Here is an 18,572-nt window from a genome sequence, read left to right as displayed (position 1 = left end):
TAGGGGAAGCTCAAACATCAGTGCTTCCCCAAAGCCTTCCCAGACCCACCTGTCTGTCCTCTGCGTCCACGCAGCTCACACCCAAGGTCTTGACCAGCGCCTTTCCTGCCCAAACGACCCGTAACTTCTTAAAGCAGAGTTCACATCTGCCACCGTCCTCTGCTATTCCAGGCAAGTGTTCTATAAATATTGGCTGAATGAATCTAACATTGGCACTAAATTGCAAACGTTGCTCCCTTTCTTACCAAAAAAAACCCTCAAATCATTTTAACTAACAAGCCTATGAGAGAGTGCAACTGGGGGAGGGGCAAAGAGAGGGGGACAGAGGATCTGAAGCGGGCCCTGTGCTGTCCGCACAGAGCCCGAAGTGAGGCTCGAACCCACGAAGCACGGGATCATGACCTGGGCTGAAGTCGGATGTTCAAGTGACTGAGCTACCCAGGCGCCCCCTGAACCCCACTTTTTCCTTTTTAAGCTGGATGTCATTTAAAAAAATTGTTTTTAAGTTTATTTATTTATTTTTAGAGAGAGTGAGTGAGTGAGCGAGCAGGGAAGTGGCAGAGAGAGAAGGAGAGAGAATCCCAAGCAGGCTCCAAACTGCCAGCGTGGAGCTCGATGCGGGGCTTGAACCTACAAACCGTGAGATCATGGCCTGAGCCAAAACCAAGAGTTGGACATTTCACCGACTGAGCCACCCAGGTGCCCTGAGCTGGATGTCATTTTTAGTTTCACTTTCAATTAATAGATTTTATTATTTAGAGTAGATTTAGGTTTACAGAAAAACTGAGTGGAAAGTACAAGAGATTCCACAATACCCCCCAACACACACACACACACACACACACACACACACACACACACACTCCACAGTTTTCCCATTAGTAGCATCCTGGTACTTTTGTTACCACTGATGAGCCAATATCAATGTATTATTATTAACTGAAGTCCATGGTTTAACTTAGGGTTCACTTTTGTTGTACATTCTGTGGGTTTGGACAAATGGCTGTCTCAGCCAGACGAGTCTCACTGCCTAAAAATCCTCTATACTTTGCCTATTCATCCTTCCCTCCCCCAGCCTCCCGCAACCACCGATCCTTTGACCATCTCTACAGTTCCGCTTTCTTCAGAATGTCATATGGTTGGAATCATACAGTGTGTAGCCTTTTGATTTGGCTTCTTTCAGGTATATGATATTTCTGATAATAATGTCAGTGATACCATTTGCCAAAACGTTTTCCAACGTGGCTGCACCATTTTACATTCCTGCCATCAACGTATCAGAGTCCCTGCTGTTCCGTACCTTCCGCCATACTTGGTCAGGCTTTTTAATTTTAAATTCGGTTATTCTAGTTGGTGTGTAGTGATGTTTCTCGACTACTGACAGTGATATCTATGGCTGTCAATCCCCATTTTCCTAATGATAATGATGCTGAACATCTTTTCATGTGCCTACCTGCCATCCACTGCCCTTTGTTGAAGAGCCTGTTCAAGTGGTTTGCCCATTTTTGCTCTAGTTCTTAACTGGGTTGTCTTCTTATTGAATTGTAAGAGTTCTTTATATATTCCAGCTGTAAGTCCTTTGTCAGATGTACATTTTGCAAATATTTTCTCCAAGTCTGTGGCTTGACTTTTCGTTTTCTTGTGTCTTTTAGTGGGCAAAACTTCATAATTTTGATGAAATACAATTTCTTACTTTTTTCATAGTTCATGCTTTTAGAATCACACATAAGAAATCTTTGCTAAACCCCAAATCACTAAGACTGCTTCAATATTTTCTTCTTGAAGTTGTGTTTTTCATCCTTACCATTGGGTCTGTGACCCATTTCAAGTTCCTCCTCCTCCTCCTCTTTATTTTCTTAAATGTTTTATTTATTTTGTGAGAGAGAGAGAGAGAGAGAGAGAGAGCGCTCACACCAGTGGGGGAGGGGCAGAGAGAGAGGGAGAGAGAGAATCCCAAGCAAGTTCTGGGCTGTCAACACAGAGCCCAACACGGGGCTCAGAAACACGAGCTGTGAGATCAGAATCACGAGCCGTGAGATCATGACCTGAGCTGAAATCAAGAGTCAGACGTGTAACCAAGTGAGCCGTCTAGGCGCCCCTGCTCCTCCCTTTCTTTAATATGGTTTTTGATGAGATTCAAGATTTGTTCTTTTGCATACTGCTATCCAATTATCCCAGCACTCTTTGTTGAAAAGATGATGTTTTTCCCCATCGGAATGACTTGGCACTTTGTTGAAAGTCTATTGACCATACATGTGAGGATCTATTTCTGGACTTGCTATTCTGTTCCATTCGTCTGTCTGCTCTCATATCAACACCACACTGTCTTGACTACTGTAGCTCTAGAACAATTCTTGGAGTCAGGTAGTCTGAGTCTTCCAGCTGTGATCTTTCTCAGTGTTGTTTTAGCTGCTCTCGCTCCTGTACCTTTCCACATAATTTTAAAATCAACTTGTCAAATTCTACAAAAGGGCATGCTAAGATTCAATTTTGATCGCTTTGAATCTATAAATCATTTTAAGAAGCACTGCCATCTAAACAATACTGAGTCTTCTGATTCAAGAGCATGGGATAACTTGCCATTTATTTTAATATTTCTCTCAGCAATGCTGTGTAGATTTCACTGAGCACATCTCATGCATTTTATCCCTATGCAGTTCACAATTTTTTGATAGTTGATTGCTGTTTAAATGGGTTTTTTTTTTAACGTTTATTTATTTATTTTGAGAGAGAGAGAAATCATGTGGGGAGGGGCAGAGAGAGATGGAGAGAGTCCCAAGCAGGCTCCATGCTGTCAGCGCAGAGCCTCATTTGGGTCTCGAACCCACAAACTGTGAGCTCATGACCTGAGCTGAAACCAAAAGTTGGATGCTCAACCGACTGAGCCATCGAGGTGTCCTGACTTTTTAAATGTTAAACTAACCTTTCATTCCTGGGAGGAGAAAAACAACTTTCAGTACACTGAAGGTGTCTTTTCATTGTCTTCTGGCTGAGAAAATTATCTGTTTTGGGTTGAGAAGTCTGAAAATTTGGTTGAGAAATTATCTCTGACTTGTTGCTCCTCTGAAAGTGATGTCTTTTCAAATTGTTTTAACCTCTAGCTTCTTTTAAGATGATCTCTTTGTCTTTATTTCTCAGCCGTCTTACCATAGTGTGTCTAGATACGGATTTTTCTTTTTTAGTTCTGGCTGTAGTTCCATGGGATTCTTGCATTTGTGACTTGATGTCTTTCATCGGTGTTAGAGAAACTTCAGCCACTAGATCCGTAAACATTGCTTCTGTTCCATTCTCCCTTTCTTGTCCTCCTAGGATTCCAATTATATGTATAATGTAATTCTCCATACTTATATTCTGTCCTTTTGTCTCTTTGTGCTTCATTTTAGATATTATTTTCTGACCTGGTGTTAATTCAACAATTCTCCCAGCAGTTGTGTCTACTCTGCTGCTTTATTGATCTACAGAGTACACCATTTAAGTTTTTGCATTTTTTCCTTTTGTAATTTCTACCTGGGTATTTTTCCAATCAATGTCCTTTCTAAATATATAATAATGTCTAGTGCTCTACCAAAACTCCCAACCTTGTCGTTTATCTTCTTGAATAGAGTAAGCAGGTGCTTTTAAAGTTTATATCTTATAAGCCTAATATTTAGAGTCTTGCGGGTCTATTTCCATCATCTCTCATTTCTGCGTTTCATGAGTCTTCTCTCCATGTATGCTTGGTCAGTTTTGTTGTGTGTCATTCTCTACAAACAGTCTCGATTTGTACAGTCCTGTCTGACCATGAAAAGGATCATGCAGGCAGAAACTGGGCAAAATGATTTTACTAATCAGTGGTGAAAATTACCATGACCTTCAAAAGGTTTTGGCAAAACATTAAAAATTCCCTTATTATCAGTTGTAAATGAACCAGGGAACAAAAAATATAGTAACACTAATATGGATTTAGTACACTGTAATCTAAAACATTAGAAACACTGAAATTCAAGTGTTTTATTTCCTTGTAAAAAAGCTTTGCAAGTATGTGAGCCATGCTTGGCTTCCTCTCGTATAAGTCACGACTTGGAGTGAGCATCTTTTCTGTGCTTTCTTTCGTAAATTGTCAAACTCCTAAGTTTGGACTGGCTTCCATCACTTACTTATGCTTTGCACGTTCAATATCCTGAAATATCTGGGACACATCCTCTAAGGTAAAGTTTGCTACGATCACCTCTTCTGGGTCATCTCCCTCTTTCTGTCCCAATCACGTTCCTTGTTTATGCAGACAGGTCCCTTGTACCAGGTGCCTCTGGATTTCCATCTAGTGTCTCTAAGTGGCAGCATCCTCACCGCCAGCTGTTTTTCTGTAACTCCGTTTAGGTCCGATTCAGATTTTATTCCCCGTGTTACCACCTTTCATTTACTTGCTGCACCTTTTTCTTTGTTGCTTCGTTCCTCTTACAGGTTTATCTGGTGCTAGAAAATGTCAGGTGGGTTTGTCGCTGGGAGAGGAGGAGATGGTCTATGGCAGGTACTGAACGATACATGCACAGGGCCAATCACAGACCGACTTTGAAAGGAGAGCTGGGGTTGGTCACAGATCTGTTATCTGTGTAGTGATTGGAAGACTGGCGAGTGGGCCGTGGGCATCCCGCAGCTGCTTAGTTCAGGTACCCGTCATGGAAACCTGAACTGTGTTTTAGGGAGCCTGGTGGTATTTAACGGGTCATTGGAATCTGTGCATAATGGAACTGACGAGCGAGGACTACCTATGCTTGAGAATTTCTTCCTGGAAATAGAGGCTCAGGGTGATGCTCTCTTCCTGCAAGTGTCTGCCAGGGTCCTGGCAATCTGGGACCACCTCCATCCCCCTCAAGAAATGCGATTAGTTACAACCGGGCTCAGTTCGTGAGCAAGCTGATTGATCCCCAGGTCGCTGTATTCCTAGAGGACAGCTTTTTGGGTCCCAACCCAAAGTTTGGGATGTTTCCCAGGGTCTCCCCTTCTCGTAGGTTTTATACCCCCAATTTTTACTTTTAGCCGTGCTCTTTAGCCTCTTAATTGCTTCATCCATAAACTGGGGACAGAACGACCCCAAATGTCAAGTGTCCAACTTCTCCAGACCTCAGCCTGGCAACTGTTCACTACCTGGCGAGCTCTCCAACGCCTTGGCACATGTTTAAAGATTTCGTCCACCTTTTCCGGTTGGCTTCCAAACTCCTACGCCATTATCAAGACTGGAGCCCCTATCTTAACATTTTTAAACCACTTAATAGTGGTGACTCTCGGCTCCAGAGTTTTAAATGGTCGCTTTTCCCTTTAGTTTTTACTTCTGGAGCTCCAAAGTACTTCTGTGCCCTAAAATAAACTCCATAGCCTGGTATATGGGGAAACGACTACACTTCCTTCAAGTTTCCCTCACATTCGTTCAGCCAGTGTTACTCAGATCACACCTTTCTAGTAAAATGCCCGCAAAATTTTAGAACAGAAAACGGTCATCTTTTCAACAAGCATTATGTACAGAGGGAGGCTGTGTCCGTTCAACGTTTTTAGCTGCCTTCTGTGCTCGGTCATGTTCTAGGCACTGAGGGTACAGGAGCGCAGAACACAGACAAGACATCCCTGCCCAGTTGCCGTTCTTGGGGTGGGGTGGGGGAAGAAACCAACAAACAGGGATGGATGTCCTGTGTCCTATGTTGGATGGAGACAAGACAGGAGGGAGGGGCTGCAGTTACAAATACGGGGTCAGAGAAGACCTCCCACGTGGGGAATGATCACAACTCGGGTGTCCTCCCTTGCTGTAAACAGGGACACAGGGCTGGGAGAGTCCCACGTGGCCGTGACCTCCCAATACTCTAGAGGCGTCCACTGCTCATGCCCTCCGCAGGGCAGCACAAGGTTCTTCCGGGCATCAGCCAGGTGGAGGGAAGGAAGGAAACCACCGTGCCCGGCCACTCACCACACTGTTACACACGTCCCCCTAAAACTCTCCCTGCCTGTGTCTGTGTGACCTGCCCTACCCCAAGTGCCTAACGCACCTACGACGCCGGCCCCAGCTTTTCCTCTCTGCTGTTCCAGAGATGTCTTTAGTGGACAGGGCTGGACGCTAAAGAGCTCACTCGTATTCGAGTATAAACAGGAGAGGCCGTGAATTCCACGAAGGCAGGATTATGACGTGGGGCCAAATAATGGCCCCCAAAGAGGTCCATGGATACGCGGAGCCCCAGTCTCGGAGCCCATGGAGATGTGGCCTTGCGTGGAGAAGGGGGCTCTGCAGGTGTGACCGAGGGTTCTGCAGGGGGTGATGTGTGCCCCGCCCGCCACCCTCCAAAAGACAGACCCACGCCCCACCTCACCTCCGGGACTTCAGAATGTGACCTTATCGGAAACAAGGTCTTTGCAGATGTAGTTATGATGAGGTCACACTGCAGTGGGGTGGGCCCTTGATCCAATAGGACTGGTGTCACGGGGGAATTTGGACACACACACACACACACACACACACACACACACACACACCCCGAGACCACCGTGTGGTGACAGAGGCAGAGACTGGAGGGATGGGTCTACAAGCCAAACCACACCAAGCCTGACAGCCATCACCAGGAGAGAAAGTGAGGAAAGTTCTGCCCCGAGCCTCATGGGGGAGCAGCCCCGCTGGCATCTGGACGGCCGACGTCCTGCCCCCAGAACTGCAGAGAATAAACTGTCGTTTCAAGCCACCCAGACTGTGGTGCTTTGTTACAGCTGCTCGAGGAGACGGACGCAGACAGGCACAGACCCCTGGCCGAGGAGATGGGCCCGGATCATTCGGGGAGGACCACTCGAGTCTCCTGAGCCCTTACAAGCAGAGAACTCTCTCTGGCTGCGATGAGGCAGAAAGGGACGTCGGAGAGATTCCGGATGTGAGGGCAACTCAACCCATGTTGCCGATTTGGACAGTAAAGGGGCCACGAGAGAAGGGATGTGTGAAGCCTCTAGATGCCAAGAACCACCTCTGGCTGGTGTCCAGCAAGGAAACAGGGACCACAGATGACATTCAAAACTCACACAATCATAGGGGTGCCTGGGTGGCTCAGTCAGTTAAGCGTCCAACTTCGGCTCAGGTCATGATCTCGCAGTTGGTGAGTTCGAGTCCCGCATCGGGCTCTGTGCCAACAGCTTGGAGCCTGGAGCCTGTTTTGGATTCTGTGTCTCCCTCTCTCTCTACCCCTCCCCTGTTTATGCTCTGTCTCTCGCTCTCAAAAATAAACATTTTTTTAAAAACCTCACACAACTGTACATCTGAACAGGTTGAATTTTACTGTATGTAAAGTATACCTCAATAAACCTGACTTAAAAAAACAGGGGCACCTGGGTGGCTCAGTCGGTTAAGCGTCCGACTTCGGCTCAGGTCATGATCTCGCAGTTGGTGAGTTCAAGCCCCGCATCGGGCTCTGTGCCAACAGCTTGGAGCCTGGAGCCTGCTTCAGATTCTGTCTCCCCCACCCTCTCTCTCTCTGTCCCTCCCCAGCTTGCTTTCTGTCTCTCTCTCAAAAAATAAATATAAAAAACAATTAAAAAAAAAAAACACCTGACTTCAAACACATCTCGGTTGTCTGATCTGGGGAGAGCCTAACAGAAAGAGGGCAGTCTGGTATTGGAAGCCAGCCCAACACATCATCACACCCACGGAGGAAGGCGGCCGGGATGATCTCCCAGGCACCTCGGGGAGTCAGTCTGCTCCCACCTGACGTGACAGGGCTCATGACAGCCTCCGGCAGGACACCACCACCTCCCTCCCCACCGCCGCAGCCACGAAGCAAGACGCCTGCCTGCCCTCGGAGGCCTTGACATCACTCATCGTATATTATCCTGGGAAAGGGGCTTGTACTCGTCCAGGGAATAATTTGCCCGGTTGGTTCACTGCTATCAGACCCAACAGTGTCAAGCAAACGGCACACAATCCAGCTCCTGTCCTGTCAAGTCGGCCTTTCAGGAGGCAATTACCATGCTCACAGGATTAAGATAGACTCACTGCACAGAGGGCTTATCTGCTTTTACTGCTGGAAGTTCGGCGGCAAAGAGAAGGCAGACCCTGCACCTGAACGTACAGTGTTTCCTGCATATAGGTCATTAGATGCACGATTAGAGTTAATATTCACCTCAGATCTAAATTCTGCAGAACGAAGCGGGTCAAAAGGATCTCACCTGAGCACTTAATGCCTTTAAGATAATAACTAGAATGAAAATGGGTTCTGAAATCTCTTGGATCATTTTTGTTCACGATTAATGGCCTGTTTCTCGACTTGCTTCCTTTAATGAAAGGACGTTCCGAATTAAAAAAATGTTTGTTTTAATGTTTATTTATTTATTTTGAGACAGCGAGCAAGCAAGGGAGGGAGGGAGAGGGAGAGGGAGAGGGAGAGGGAGGGAGGGAGAGAGAGAGAGAGAGAGAGAGAGAGAATCCCAAGCAGGCTCCGAGCTATCAGCACAGAGCCCCATATGGGTCTCAAACTCATGAACCAGGAGATGATGACCTGAGCCAAAATCAAGTCTGACATTTAACTGACTAAGCCACCCAGGTGCCCCGGGTATTCTGAATTTTAAAGACAAATATTTATCGAGTCGTCCATCCAGACCACTGTTAAAACTCTGGCATTATTTGCTCTGGGCCCTGCCTCCCCTCTTAGCCTGGGAGCCCCACTCGTCCAGAAATGCAGTGCTTTCTCAGGGTGACTGTGCGTGTTGTCTTTTGACTGCTTCCTCAGCGCATAGAACACTGCCTGGCACAAGGTGAGCACTCAGTAAATATTTGCTGAATAAATGCTCAGGCTTAGAAATAAATGACTGAAGTACTCAGTGAACAGCTGCTGTGGTGAAGGCGGAATCAGACCAGACAGGTTCCCAGTGCCGTAGGGTCTGAATACCCGAGGGACAAAATTCTCGTATCTGGTCTGGGGGAAGATCTCGGAAGGCTCCCTGAAGGTGGTGGTACCTGCTTGGGCCATCGGCGAATCTCAGCGGCCCCACGGGGGCTCGCAGCTCACTCGGGGGGCACCGCCCGAGCCGGCAGCACAGTCCCGGGCGACGCTGGGCTGACGGAGAGCGAGGCAGCTACGGCTCTGGGCTTTGGGGTCCGCGTCCGGCGGGGACAGCGGCTGTCATCAGGCCGCCACGACGGCGAACCCGTAACGCGTGCGTGCTTTGGAGGAAAAGCACCGGGCGTCGGAAGTGCTCACATCAGAGGGATACAAGCCGGGCAGGCAATTCAGAGAGGCTTCCCTGAGGAAGCAACTTCAGGCTCAGATCTCCAGGCAGTGGTCACGGGGGCGAGGGGGGATGCTGAGGGTCCGGGGTAACGGAGCAGCCCAGGCAACAGGAGGAACCTCGGTGCGTGAGAGGGTCTGGGGGTACGGGAGCAATGTCGGCCCCTGCGAGTGAGGCCCGGGCCTTCCCATGCACCACGGGAGCAGGTGAGTAGGGCTGGGTGAGTCACCGTGAAGGCTGACGGTCAACATAAGCAAAGAAACGTCTATGGACGTCTTACTATGTGCCAGCCGCAAGCACCCATGGAAAGCACCCCATTTGTCACTGGGGAAACCGAGGGGCAGGCCAGATGGGCCCATGCGAGGCGGACAGCCACAGGGCAGGACCCTGCCCTCGTCCCGTCTCCACTGGCCCACCGGGAGGCCGTGTGCTGGCCCAGGAGCAAGGGCTGGACAGTCTGGGTGGGAGGTCCCGGGAGGGTCAGGGTGACGTCCGGAGGCCGGTGGACGTCGGACCTGAGGTCAAGTGCACGGGCCTCCAGGGAGGAGGCGAGGCCGGGCGCCCCAGGCAACGGCAGAGACTGACTGCTGGAGCCCGGAGAGGGGCGCCGGGGCTCTGCGGACGGCACAAGCCCAGGACCAGAAAGCAAGCGTCTGCTTCCCGGGTCCCTGGGCCACGCAGCTCTGCGTGAGCAAACGTGATGACGGAAGCTGTCTTGGAACAACAGGCGGATGGTGTGCTGACACCTCGGCCGGAATTTCACTTCTCATCCCTTAAAAGCAACTCCTTTACTGAGTTCTAAGTTTTGGTTCTTGCTCTTGTCCCTCTGAGACTTTGTTCTCAGAGGAGGTGCCAGTTCCGATACCGTATCTGGCCATGGATCTTTCCGGAATACTTTCTAGAGCGTGGCTTCCGCAAACCTGGAAAGCCCACCTCTGAATGCACTGTGGCTGAGCGCTTCCCCTGCCTCTGCTGGTCTCAGTGTGCGAATCAGCCACGGATGTGTCTGCTTTCCTGGCTTAGCTTCTTCCTTCTAGATTCTGCCTCCTTTACTGTCCTGTGCCCCTGTGAGAACGAAAGACTACCAGCTGTCCTTGAATGTGTCCTTGAATGTGGTTAAAAATTCACCTTCATGTTGGGACGCCTGGGTGGCTCGGTCGTTGAGCGTCCGACTTCGGCTCAGGTCACGATCTCATGGTTGTGAGTTCGAGCCCATTGTCGGGCTTTGTGCTGACAGCTCGGATCCTGGAGCCTGCTTCGGATTCTATGTCTCCCTCTCTCTCTGCCCCTCCCCCGCTCATGTTCTGTCTGTCTCTCTCTCTCTCTCTGTCAAAAATAAATAAACATTAAAAAATTAAAAAATTTTTAAAAATTTAATTTTTTCAAAAAAAAAATTGAAAAACAATTCACCTTCATGTAGATTTCTGACCCAGATGTGAAAAGCTAACTTGGCTGGGTTCATCTAAGCTAGAGAACGGAGCAGAAGAAGGCCCATCATTTTCGGGCTCTGGGGTGAAAACAAAGTACCACCTTTTCCCCTCTCGTCGTATGGACATCCTGCTGAACGCCCTCTCCCCCCTGGACTCACACGCCGAGGCGGGGACCTTGCCAGCGTCGGAGCTTCCTCTTTGGGGTGGTTTCTACCGGCGGCTCCAGCTGTGTGAGCTTCCCGGCTCCCCCGGGACCCCTATCCCTTCACTTGACCCTCCTCCCGCATCTAGAACCTTCTTTCTCGGCGCTGGAGCAGTGCTCCAACGTCTGCGCCCGTGTCCTTTTCTCGTGGCCTGGCACGCGAGTTCTTTTAACCCTGTTTACACTGGTCTTTTCGCCCAAGGAACACTACCTTCAGATGCTGCTACACACTCAATACCTTTCTCCTCACACCTCTTCTTTTCCAAAGCCTTCTTCCCAGGGCACGGCTCCCCACGAGGCGCGTGCGGTCAGCATCCTCCCACGGCCGAACCTGTTTCTCAGCTACTCGTCCCGTCCCTTCCAGGACTCCTCCCTGAGGAGAACGGATTAGGTTTACTTTCCTGGTCTCGGAAGTACCACAAGATAGAATGTCTTCCCGGGGCGCCTGGATGGCTCAGTCGGTCGGGTGCCTGACTCTTGATTTCGGCTCAGATCACGATCCCAGGGTCGTGGGATCGAACCCCACGTCAGGCTTGGTGCTGAGCGTGGAGCCTGCTTGAGATTCTCTCTCTCTCTCTGTCTCTGTCTCTCTCTCTCAAATAAATAAATAAACTTAAAATGGAAAGTAAGTGGACAGTGAGTGAATAGGACTCTGACCCAGGTGCCATATGCTGTCCTGGAAAACGAGCCAAAGGAGACCGTCGAATTTATCAAATTTCCTCACCCTCCAAGAAGGGGGGAGTGTGCTCCGCGTGGAGGTATCCTAACGGATGTCAACTTGTCCAATGATGAAAGCTGCCTGAGATGCTTCAAAAAGTTCTCCTGGCAAAAAATGCCCCATTTAACATACAGGTAATAGAAGAAAACCTGCTCTCAGATCATCAAGATTTGGTGGCATGTAGATTCTTCAATCCCGTGTCTTACGAGCCGCGTTGCTTAATTGTTAAGCATGTGTTTAAGTAGTCAGTTAAGGCCGACAACTGACGTCTTAGGATATTTCAGACCGGGATGTATCCACGGGTCAACTTCTAAATGACTGGGTCCGTTTTACTGGAGCTTGGCAATTTGTCACCTCAGTGTGGTTATCACATCACCACAGGCTTATTCAGTTACAAGTGGCTGCAAGAAAACGCGGGGCCTCCCCCACACGTAAAAATGAAAAACAAACAACAAAAAAAAAGGGAACTACGGTGTCCCATTCACTTAAGTGTATTATAGTTTCAAATCGTTCACATGCGGCTTCGTAGTCTTTGAGGCAATGAGTCATCCTGCATTTGCTTTCCTGACTTGGACGATTCAAAGTGATGCTTTCCTAAAGGTTGACTTGTGGTCTCTAAGCGAAAGCGTGAAGCATGCAGATCAGATGCGAAACTGTCCCTCCTCTTTACTTACAAATCCCTGAAAACAGAGCAAACTAGAAGCAGGCAGGTGAGCCCAGCGTCCCGGAACACACGGGCAGGTAGCCAGGGTTTTCTCCAATTCCTCCTGTGCCTTTCTTCCCCCCGCAGGGACTCCCGCCCTCTTAGAGATGAGCACTCCCCACCCCACACGGGTGTAAACATACCCCTTGCCTAATAAGTCAGTTGTTTGGCATCTGAATCCATGACCTTGCAGAAAGAAATCGCGTTCTATTTAATTAGACTCTCGGGCCATCTCATAAAAGGTCTATCGAATACCTGACATACCCCAGACCTAGCGATGAGCGGGGGCAGAATCATTTCAACTGCAACTACGGCTTTATAATAGGGATGCGGAGGACACAGCACGTGGCGGCCCAGCATGGGTGCGGCGACACCCGTCTCGTCGGGGGAGAGAGGTGGTCCGGCCATCCCAGTTTGGGGGGCGGGGGAAAGCTGCAAAACGTCAAGGGGGGGGGCGGGAGGCAGGCCTGCTGTCTGCAGCACCGAGGGGGGTGCCCAACGAAGTCGTGCCCACGTCTGGGAGGATTTCACCCTCCAAGGATGAGGAACAGACCTTTGCACGACCCACGTACAGCGGAGTAAAGGCCAATGCAAAACGCATCAGCACCAGAAACGTGAGGGGGCGGCCACGTTCAGAGAAAGCACAAAAATGCTTGTGACGGTTGTTCTCACTGATGTGGGACTCGTTTACCTACTGAGAAATTCCTCCTAAGACCCCTCCGGGGCTCTGCACACTTGTCGATACTTTACAAAGAATCTTCCCGTAAGCCACCACCTGTGAGCGTCCCAACCCTTCCGACAGGTGAAGCGGAAAAGAATTCCATTTTCTGATGAGGCAAGGGCCGTCCAGACAGGTGGACGAAGACCCCGGGCCTGGCAGGCAGCAGCCGAGGAGCAAGAATCCAAATTGATGACCTAACGTGATTAACGAGCTAAGGCATTTCCACCGTGCCCAGCAGCAACCTGATGCCAACCAAAATGCTCAAATACTTTTGCGGAAACTGCACGACAAGCTCAGAACAAACGCCGCTCCACCACAAAAATAATTATAACGGGGCTGACCTAGTAGGGAGTAAATTCTTCCCTTTTCGGAGTGTATACCCTCTTCCAGACGTCGCAATATCACCCCTACACGACGTTACGTAAGTAAATACTCCAGAGGCAAAGAACAAACACACCTCCCCGGAACAACAACAATCAGACCACGTCATGTCTGATTATCCGTAGGACCAGCTGGAAAACTCGCACGCCCGTGCTCTTTTCCAGAAGGTCACGGCATGTCAGCATTAGAAATGCTTGGAAGGGGTGCCTGGTCGAGCGTACGACTCTTGACTTCGGCTCAGGTCACGATCTCACGGTTATGAGATGGAGCCCCGCATGGGGCTCCACACTGAGCGTGGAGCCTGCTTCAGATTCTCCCTCTCTCTCTCTCTCTCTCTCTCTCTCCCTCTACCCCTCTCCCCCCCGCCAGCCAAATAAATAAATAAATAAAATAAAAAAGAAATCCTTGGGAAAAGAAACAGGTTCTTTCAAACACGGTCCACTGGGACATCCTTTTTGGTTTCTTACCTTAAAACTGTGTTAATACCAAGTTGGAAATTAAAGTTCATCGCCTAGGTTTCCCTAGCCACGTGACATGGCCTTGGAGGTGAACCCACTTGTTCCACATCAATAACCAGGTTTAAGTAACAGACGCAGCCAACGTCCACGCCCCACGCAGCAACGATGCCTTTCTTTGAAACGTTTGTGGAACACTCGAAAGAGGGATTCGGTATCAAGCCACCAAAAACAGAAATAAAATTGAGAGGTCCTCAAGTTAAAAAAAAAATTGTTTTCATTTAAAATTTAAAAAAAAAATTAGAAAAAAGAAAAGGCAGAAACTACACAGGCCACACCCTCTCCCTGCACTGCAGCAAAATTAGTTGAAATGTTCAACAAAATCACCAGGCACTTGGAAGGTGAGGCACCTTTAAGAATATTCAGGCGCAGAGACTGTGGGAGAGGAAGAAAAGAGGATTTGGTGTGTTTATAATGTGTTTGCACTAAGCAAAGAAGCATTTAGTTAATTAATTTTTTACAATGCTTATTTATTTATTTTGAGAGAGAGAGAGCGTGTGCATGAACAGGGGAGAAGAGGAGAGAATTCCAAGCAGGCTTTGTGCTGTCAGCAGAGAGCCCCATGTGGGGCTTGATCCCGTGAACCGTGAGATCATGACCTGAACCGAAATCAGGAGTCAGACCTTTAGCCGACAGAGCCACGCAGGCACCCCAACATTTTTTTTTTTATTTTTAAGGACTACTTAAAGAATATTTGTCATAGGTACACATTTGCTCATTGCATGCAGGAAAGAGATCACCGGTTGACCAGCAACCAAACAGTCAGATGTTTTGGCAAAAATGGTTTCTCTCTCCAGACTCCCCAGAATCATCTTTTAGGATGAGGAGGGCAATCTCCAACTTTCTTTTTTGTATTCTGGCATAAAAATCAGCTTCGCGAGCAGATCTATGGTTGTTTTGCTCAATACTGAACGCATTAGCCCATAGCAGCTACTCAGTAAATATTTGTGGAATGAATAATATATACATATTACACACCATAATATATAGACACACACACATTAAGGGACTGGCTAAACAGTGGCTGTACCTAAGCACAATGGAATAGTATACGGACATTCAAAATGATGAAGCAGAAACATTTATTTCACACGGCAAGATCTCTCCTCGCCCAATAGTCAATGAAACGGAAGCCGATGACAAAGTGGTTTCTATCGAAGAAACACGGCTTTCCTCTCCTCTCAGCCTCTCTCGCTCACGCACAACGTTTAAAAATCTGCTTACGAGCCTGACAGACATGAGCCGGTAGAAACTATTTCACGATTATGGGACGTCTCTTATGATATGTCTAAGATCTGAGAAAAGAGAAAGACATTTTCTCAACCGTGGGTGAACCTGCTTTTGCTTCAGAGTTGCACAGAAAGAATCGCGTCTGCTCCCGGCTGTGCCTGTCCTGTGTGATGACGGTTCCAGGCCGGAGTCGCCACCCCAGCAAGCTACCTGCCTGATATTCAAAGCAGCCTGAACATGGCGAGGGGCCAGCACGTTTGGGGTTCAGTACTCGTCAGCACCTGTCACTGCACAGTCTGTCAAGGAATAACATTTCTTAACAGTTCCACCTCCGGGTTTCATATCACATGGAACCGAGCTGCTATAAGGGAATGAAACTCCCAGTGAAACAAACCCAAGAACCCGCAGCTGAGCACGGCCCACATTTATCTTACTTTCAAAGCGCGCAAAACATACCCCCAACTTTGCACCACTGAGTAATAATTAACCCCCGGATGGCCAGCGTGTAGGGCAACCCGAAGTAAACACTTAAACATGTCGGTCTGGAAACACGAGCCAATCAAACCTTCTATTTACCTGTGATGACAGCGTCTTAGTGCTGAGCCTGGGTCACCGGGAGCGGTTCCTTCGGGGAGGCAGAGCCTTTCAAGGCAGCCTCGGCAGCAAGAAGGTAAAGGAGGAAATGATGACGATGTGTCCTCTGGATTCTCCCCAACTCTCCACCACCTTGGAAGAGGAAAGTCACCGTGACCCTACTCGGGCAGCAGTGGAAAACCCTGTGCCCCCCGCCCCGCGCGCCCTTTCCCAGGCGGCCCCGGGAGAGGAGGGGGGCTCCCCGGTTTGGGGAGGGGAGCGGGGGGAGCCGGGGCTGGGGCGGGCGCGCAGCCCCGAAGGGCCCGGGGCGCCCCGCCAAATCCGAGACGTTACACCACCGTGGACTTTTCTTAGAGAGACGTTTGACACTGACATTGGGGCACGCCGTGCCTCCTCTCGACTTAAGAAGGCGAGGAAAGCACGGGCACGCAGTCGGCCGTCCCGGGTCGGCGTGGGGACAGAGCCCGGCTTCCGGCCCGCACCCCCCGCACTCCCTCCCCCGGGGCCGCGCGGCCGGGACGCGGGGAGACCGGGGCGCGGAAGCGGCGCGCCGGCCCCGCAGGGCCGGGCTCGGGAGAAACGTGGCGCGGCGCCGCTGCCCTGGGCTCGTCCCGACCGGCCGGGGCGCCGCCTGCGCCGGGGCGCAAAGTGCGGCAGCGACTCCAAGCCGCTCCGCGGGCGAGTTTCTCCCGTCCGCCCGCAGCCGCCGGGCGCGCCGCCTCGGGGGTCCCGGGGTCCCGGCCTGCGGCTACCCAGCCCCGGGGACCCCGGGGGCCTCGGGTGACGCCCCCAGTCGGTGACGCCCCGACTCGACAGCGCCGAGGGGAGGGCGCGCCCGAGGCCCCCGCCCGGGGGGCCTTCCCTCGCGCGGGACAACCTGTGGACACGGCGTCTCCGGGGCCCCGGGCGCTCGGAGCGAGGCCGGGCAGGGGGCGGCCCCCCCACCCCGGGCCCCGGGGATCCCCAGCGGCGGACCCAGCGCGCTCGGCCCGCGCCCCCGGGTCCCGCGCATGCGCCGCCCGGCCCGGCCCCTCCCCTGGCCGCCGCCGCTCCGGGTCCCGAGAAGGGGAGGCCCGGTCCGCGGACCCCCCGCGCGCGCGCGCGTGCCCGCCCGCCCCCGAGCACCTGGGGCCGGTCCGCCGCCTGCGGGTCCCGCCGGGCGAGCGCGCCGAGGGAGGCGGCGCCGGGCAGGGCGCTAGCTGCCGCCGCCTCCGCCCCCGCCGCCCGCTGCCCCCGCCGTGGGGCCGCCGCGTCCCCTGCCCATGCCCGGCGCCGCCTCCCCGGGCCCGTGCCAGCCGCGCCCCCCGCGGCACGCGCCGCCCCTCGGCCCCCCGCCCCGGCCCGGCTGCGAGGGCGGCTCGCGCGGGTGGCCCCCGGAAGCCCCGCCCCGCCCCGGGCCCCCGGCCTTGCCCCGGGCGGGACACACCCCCCTGGCGGCGGCGCCCGATTGGCTGCCCGCCGGGTCGGAGGCGGGGCCGCGGCCCCGGAGACTCCCACCTCGTGCCCGGCGGCGGCCGCCCCGGTGGGGAAACTGAGGCCGGGGTCACCGGGCGGGCGGGTCCCGCGCCACGGGCGGGGGGGGGGACAGCGCGTGCGCCTGGGGGTAGGCGCGCGTCCGGGCCCGCGCGCCGGGTGGGGCCGCAGTCGCGGCGGGGGCCGGCGCGAGGCCGCGGGACCCTGGAGGTTCCCGCCCGGCGCCCGGGCCACGCTGGCGAGGCCCCTCCTCCTCCCTCGGGAGCCCTGGCCTCCGCCGCCGAGCCGGTCTAGGCCCGGGCCGAGGCGCGAGCGCCCTGGAGTCTCGGGGTGCCCGGGGTGGGAGGGGGGCGGGCGGGGAAGGACCAGTCCCGAGGACCCCAGGATTCAACAGAAGGAGAAAGAGAACACGAGCTGGGAGGACGCGTCAACAGGTGGCGGAGGTGCCCCGGCGGGCGGGGGACAGAGAAGGGTGAAGGGCAGCGGGGACAGCGTGGAGAAGCGCTGTCAACCCCGACCACCCGCCCCGCACCCGCACCCGCACCCGGACTGAGGGAGAGCCGTGCCCCCTCCCGCCGTGCGTCGGGGGTGAGGGGCTGACTTTGTGCCCAGCCAAGGCGCTGGGCCTCTGCCAGCGCAGGGGGAGGTCGCGGCCCGGCAGCCAATGACGAGGAGCAGGGGAGAGAGCTGCAAAGCTGCTCTGTTTGCGCGGCGACGCACGGAATGCACAAAGCCCCCGGTGCCAGCGCATCAGGACACCCCTCCCTTGGGAACGAAATGTGTGCTATGCCAGCTTCCCTCCCTGCCCTCCCGCTGCTCCTGCCACTGTTCTATTTGTAGCGGCGAGCGCCCAGGAGGACCTGCGCAGGGCAGGATACCCAGCTCCGAACAAATCCCCGCATTCCGCAGAGACTCTGGAGCCCAGGCCGTACCTGGCCCTTTCCCAGGAGTCTCTTCAACTCACCCGCGTTGATGGGCCCCTAGGTGTGGTGAACTTTGCCCCGCCCTGCAGACACCCACATAACCTTCCCGCTCTCAGAGCGACAAGCCCAACTTTTATTACCAACGCAGCTCGGAGCCACACAGCGCTGGGTGTCATGGATATAGCGGTGAGGGAAGTACAGAGCTCATGTCCTCACGAGGACAGCCAAGTTCAAAGACGTCACCTGACACGCTCCAGATCCCAGGCTGTGAAAAACCGAGAATCCAAATGCAGGGGTGTTGGCCTCTCTTCCCAGATCCGCTGTGATGGTCTGCCATAAGCCCCGTTCAACCAGGCAGCTGGAAAGACCTGGTGAAAAATCGTTTCCGGTGAGGACAAAGGAAGCCGGGCTCAACAGAGTAGCGTTTACACCTGGCAGACATGGAGAAATTATATTC

General features: G+C 52.4%; 1 protein-coding gene across 4 annotated transcripts in view; it reads right to left on the bottom strand.

The window, feature by feature from the left end:
• PPARA (peroxisome proliferator activated receptor alpha) overlaps nt 1-16,887 on the bottom strand; it is a 66,786-nt gene extending 49,899 nt beyond the window's left edge. For 2 of the 4 annotated variants that reach the window (XM_042948121.1, XM_042948122.1), the window contains exons 1-2: nt 16,845-16,887; nt 15,702-15,851 (exon numbers count right to left, since the gene is read on the bottom strand). The gene's annotated coding sequence lies outside the window, so the exon portion shown is untranslated. Of the gene's footprint in view, nt 1-15,701; nt 15,852-16,596; nt 16,670-16,844 lie in introns of those variants that run through there. The other 2 variants (XM_042948119.1, XM_042948120.1) reach the window with 2 other exon arrangements.
• Between the last annotated feature and the right edge of the window lie 1,685 nt (nt 16,888-18,572).

The sequence above is a fragment of the Panthera leo genome, chromosome B4, assembly GCF_018350215.1.
Source record: "Panthera leo isolate Ple1 chromosome B4, P.leo_Ple1_pat1.1, whole genome shotgun sequence".
NCBI classification, from domain to species: Eukaryota; Metazoa; Chordata; class Mammalia; order Carnivora; family Felidae; genus Panthera; species Panthera leo.
The sequence above is the reverse complement of the archived record's forward strand: the minus strand, read 5'-3'. Positions and strand labels throughout refer to the sequence as shown.